Source organism: Spea bombifrons, chromosome 7 (assembly GCF_027358695.1).
Source record: "Spea bombifrons isolate aSpeBom1 chromosome 7, aSpeBom1.2.pri, whole genome shotgun sequence".
Lineage (NCBI taxonomy): Eukaryota > Metazoa > Chordata > Amphibia > Anura > Pelobatidae > Spea > Spea bombifrons.
In genome coordinates, this window is record NC_071093.1 from 44392144 (window position 1) to 44398162 (window position 6019).

Consider the following 6019-nt stretch of genomic DNA (forward strand, 5'->3'; position numbering starts at 1 on the left):
TACGAGTCCGTGGGGGGGAGGGGGTAAAAACAAACCCCCCCACACACACAAGGTCCCTGTCCCGGGGAGTTAACGATGGAACGCGTTCTGTCCTTGTGATGCAGGAACATCTGGCCGAGCCTCACGCTGTCCGCGCCCGCCAGCTGTATGTACAGAGCGGGAAGCACCCGAGCGCAGGAAACGACTCGGTGACAGGGGCCCCGGCCACACATCTCTCACACACATACATTAACCCTTTCTTTGACGCATTAAAAGTATCACCGCAAACACAGCTACGGAATGGAGACATAGAACCTGCCGGCAGATCGGCCCCCATCCGGCCCCGTCCGGTCCTGCTGTAAAGGCTCAAACCTTAACCGTTCTCTTGTCTTAGATTCAGGAGCCGTATGTCTATCCCATGCATGTTTAATACCCTCTACCACTTCTGCCGGGAGGCTGTTCCGCTTATCTACTACCCTGTTCTGAGTAAAAATCCAATTATCTACATCTAATAACAGAGCATTCATTAATTGCATAGACTGTGAGTTCAAAGGATTCCTACGGCTCATTTCCTGTAACCACATTAAATGTGTGATGTCATGCCTAGACAGAAGAAAATAAACCGCAACATGCATGTCAGAGCGTGAATATGATGTCATGGGAACATTGTCGCGGGTGGGGTATGACACGCACTGCGGCATCTATACAGTGCTTTGCCAATGAATACAGTTTGTGGAACTTGTGCATGCGTCGGGGTAACAGAGTCTCTCTAAAGGTGCTGTCCCACTTCGGCAAAACATTCACTGCACTATTTAGTTATTTGTTTATTCAGCATTTATGGCAGCGAATGAATCAGCGCCAGCTTTTGTGTCACATGACAATAAAGGGTTCCCTGAAAAATGAAGAACGAAGCAAAATTTTGACATCGCTTCCGGGAAAAGTTTTAGCATCCAGAGTTGCCAAGAATAAAGTTCCTGACGCGGCATTTAGTGATAAAGACGCTCAATTCAGCAGAGTAGGCGGAATGGCAGCTTTAATGAGCAGCAACCTTGCCAAATTCTAATGTTAAAAATATATATTTTTGCTCTTAGAAATAAAAATTTAGGGGGAAAAAAATTATTTTTTTGTTAATTAGTAACTTCCAGACCCGGCATTCCATATGTGAAGTAATGCATACATCCCAGCTGCCCCGATTCACTCGAGGCAGTACTGATTTGGGGAGTGATTTTTCTTTGTATGCTGGGAGTGTTGGGAGTTATAGTCACGCGTATCAGACGTCATCCGTCTCAGCTATGCAGAGGGAGCTGCTCTTGTACACACCGAGTGTCTTATTTCTAGAGCATTCCTCGTTTGATGAATACACCAGGGTGAGTGTGAGTGAGTGTGAGTGTGAGTGTGCGGAGTGGCGATGGATGGTAATGCTTTTCCTTCCCTGGGATCTTCGCCAGCAAAGACAGCGCGATAGGGGTGCAAATGCATCTCGTTCCGGAATTCTTCAGAGCGCTCAAATCATGAAGTGACATGTACCCGATTTAACCCTTTCTCCACCGGCTCATTACTGACCTTCTCTACTCTGATAATAAACATTTCTTAAACATAAATGACTTGTTTTTCACGTTTTTTTTTTTTTCAGTTACCCTTTTTTTGCATCATATTATACAGACTAGGACCGGAATGGTGAAGACAAGGCCACTCCGGCACTTTAAGGCCAGCGGCCGCCCGATGATGTAAGTGTAACACTTTATAGAATGCGAATTAAAATACTCGTTAATACGCATTCTTCTTCAGCTAGGCGGAGGCAATAAACTGTCCTTTTAAGAGGAAAACTCTAACGATAACATCAGTGATGTAAGAATGGAGATAGAGGACAACCTGCAAAGTGCCGGCCCCCCTGTAAAGTGTATTAAACATACTGTAATCCTGGAAGGCAGCACTGATTATGTACCCCTAGGGTGTTAAAGCCCACTTAAATGTGACAGCTGGCCATGTCTGGCCCAGGATCATGCATTTTTTATAACCTTCACTGTTCAATAACGAGCATCGGTGAATACGGGAAGTGTGATTAGTCAACGTGTCAGAGATTAATGGCGCATGAACACAGGGGAATATAACCCAGGATATGGAGAAATCATACAGGCTGCCCGGATGTCATTTATGTTGCGTTTTTATTGCTCGTCGGTATCTGCTCGTCGGGGAAAGATGAACTCGATATCAGCTGAATGCAGTCCCAATGCATTTACAATGATATATATAGAATGTATATAATGTATATAATATAATATAATATCTATAATACATATAGAGAGAGGGAGAGAGGGAGAGAGAGAGAGAGAGAAAGTAGAGAGAAGGAAAAAGAGAGAGCTAGAGAGATGGAGAGAGGAAATGAAGAGAGAGAAAGAGAGAGGACGAGAAAAAAGGGAGAAAGAAAGAAAAATGACCCGAGTACAGCTGCTGGTAAAGAGTTTTAGGTCGGCCAGGAATCCTCTCCAGAGCCTTTTCATTAAGTCCCCGCTCCTGGAGAGGCGTACGATGTCACTGCATTGGAGGGGCGTACGATGTCACTGCATTGGAGGTTTGTATGATGTCACTGGATTGGAGAGGCGTATGATGTCACTGGATTGGAGAGGTCTCGGCACAGCCCAGAGCACTCTCAGCCGATATCAGTAACGCTCTGGTGGGAGTGGGGCTGATGCATTTGAAGGGGTCTCGATCGCAGAGCTCACCAGCTGTTGCAGGATTATGACTCCCATGGTGCTCAACCGATATTCAGTGACCAGGGTCATAACCACAGAGCAGCTGGGGGGCCACGATCTCCTCTTCCCTGGGTCTTTAATGCAACTCAGGGGCAACAACAAAATATTAGCAGCCGAAAGTTCGTCACTTGCTAGGGCCTTGTCACCTAAGCCGTAAGAATCATTAAAAATGCATTAATCGATCAATACATGACGCTATCTGAATCCTAATGTATAGTCAAGGGAGTGTGCGGGAAATTCGTCATCAACAACTCCCAGCAGGGACTTAAGTCAGGGTCACAGGACAGTGTCCTTCTTCAGGGTAAGAAGCAGCGAGGGACCACTGATTGCAGTGAGAAGTGTTGACCTGGCCCTTTAAACGTGTGCCAACACCTAAAGTTAAAGGAACAGTCACGTTATTATTTTTTGTTTTGGGCTTGGTGGTTCCTTTCTTTGTGATCTATCAGATCCATCTCCTTTGTCTTTGGTTTAGAGGCTAACGCTCTATCAGGCTGTATCGATCCTGACTCCCGGTGGAACAGACTTTGCCCTTTAAGCCGAGATCGAAATGGGGGTTTTAAAGTGGTTTGTAAGTTAGAGTTAATAGATTTCTGCTTTAACCCCTTAAGGACAATGGGCGGTCCCTAAACCCTTTGAAAACAATGCATTTTGAGCCCGTACATGTACAGGCTTTGTCATTAAGGGGTTAAACAGGGGAGCTCGTGGAAAATGTATACATGGAGGTCTACGCCGATACATTTGAAGTAAGTTCTAAGTCCAAGGGAAACACTTTAATGCATACGATAGCTGAGAGGTCCCTTTAAATGTACAGCATTGCACTGTAAGTGCTGCACATGCGCAGAAAGCACTCCCATTGATTTCATTAGGAGCACTTTCCTGCCATCTGGGGTCTGAACGACACAGAATTATCATTTATTGTTTTATATATATAGCGCCATCATGTTCCAAAGCGCTGTACAATGGGACATCATTATCAGCTCAGTCTAATTTGCCCCCCCCCTGGGAATCTGGAGCTGCCACCTGACTCCACAGCGAGCAGTTTGGCTTCCCACATCTGGGGAGGGTTTAAAGGTCGGCCTGAAAGACTTCCTTCCTGCGCGGTAATGGGGGGATCTGAACCTTGTTCTGCCGTTACATAATAGCACAAAGTATTGACTTTGAGATAGAAATAAATGTAATGGCGGGCAGAGGGAATTGTTGGTGCGAAAGTAGAGAAAAAAAGGTGACTGTCCCTTTAAGAAGGAACAACTGTTGTAAAGCACCATCATGGAGCAGGCTCATTGGTTCCTGAGCCTCCTGGTGGCCACTGGTGGTACTACGTCTGTCCGTCACAACTCCTTTTAAAGGGACAGTTGAACTATAGATGGGGGAGGGGCGAATGCATATGGGGGGATTCTGCAGAATCCCATCACCTATGTGCAAGGAGGACAGCACTAAAATTTAAAGAGACCTCTCAGCGTGCATATGATGGTTGGAGAGTCCCTTTAAATAAAAATTTCACTCCAATTAATCAAACTCTGTTATAACCAGGCCAGTGGCCCCTGGGGCCGATCTTAATTCTCCAAACAGGGATGGCTCAAGGCCTAATTCAGGCCAACCTGTTGACCACGGCAAGGCTCAGTGTGGTCCCATACCGCGACACATATCTGCAGGGATTAAATGACACGTATATATTTACATATATACGCAGACACAGGTAAACACGCCTCCACGTCTGCCGTATATACACTCTACGAACACAGCGTGACTATCTGCATACACACACATTAGTGTACACATCCATCCACGGAAACACAAACATGTCCATGTACACACAGCCGCGTAACTTAAATAAAAGCGCAGACGCCAAGCACATTCTTCCATACTACGTACACACAATGGAAATATTTACACGTCCAGCGCTATAAACACACGCACTCACTACACACGTTTAAACATATCCCCGAGTAACGGAATAATATACTTTCACACACAGACACATGTCTACATACATGTGCGTACCTACAGCCATTCATATACCTGTACAGAAATGTAGACTTAGCGCCATATGATACATACTCAGTATAAACACACAGCAATCTTTTAACTACAGCACAAACTGACCACTGCGCACACCCAGCTCCTCACTCTGAATGTGTCAGTGAATTGACTCCGCGGGGGCGGGGCCAGGCTCCGCAGTTCCCACTCCACGGAGCTCCGTGTTGTTATGGATTAGGCAGATAGAGCTGTTTATAGGGAATTAGGAGGATGATGTCCATGTGGCGAGGTGGGGGCTGGAATATAACTAGGAAATTGTTGAAGATGTAGATATATAAGGTATGTGGGCGCAGGGACATGATGATTGGGTGTGAGGGACAAGAGTATTTTGAATGGAGGAGAGGGCCACGGTTGTGGTGTTCGTGAGGGGTTGAGGTAGCGAGGGTATAATGAATGGGAGAGGGAGTGAGGGAGCAGGGAGATGGTCATTGGGGAGGGAAGAAGTTGTAAGGGTATAGTGAATGGGAGGTTGTAATGGGGGTATAGTTATTGGGGGAGGGTGCCGGGCTATAGTCTGGGAGGGAGGGAGGGAGGGAGGGAACTGAGGTATAATGATTGGGGGAAAAGGAAGGCAGTAGGGATTTAGTGATTGGAAGGAGTCAGGGTGCAGGGGTAAAATGACTGGGATGTGCTAAGGGAGCAAGGGTAGAGTTCCTGGGACAGGGCAATGTTGTTTGGGAGGGGAAAGGGGTATAATGATTGTGGAGGGGTAAGGGGGAGGGGTTTAGTGATTGGGAGGGGTGGAGGGGTGGAATTATAATGGTTCACAGGTGAGGGTGGCTGTTCTGTGTCTTATATATGAGATCAGCAGAATTGAACGACTGATTTGGACAGCAGGTGTGCTGATTAATGTCTCCACTAGGTGGCGCTGTGTAACAGCCAGCGGTGTTTAAAGGGACCTGGCGGATTATGGCAGAATTGATTCATTTATTTAGTGATTTTAGTGCTTTTCTTTCAGTGTGTTTTAGAGATATTTGGTTTAAAAACTGACTCTTCTACCTTAACGAAGCTGAGACCGGATGTCCACATCAGACATGATGTTTCTCTGGAGTTATATGATTTTTACATGTTTGCCTAGAAGGGGTGAGTAATTGGTTTCCTTTAATGAGTTTATACACCCCACATACTGCAGGGGGCAGCACTACCCGTGCTGGTCAGCAATAGATGAAAATCATGTGTTCTGCAAGACAAGCCTGATGTTCTTGCCATAGGAGGCAGCCCGTGGCAGAGCCAGTATTATCTAATTCACT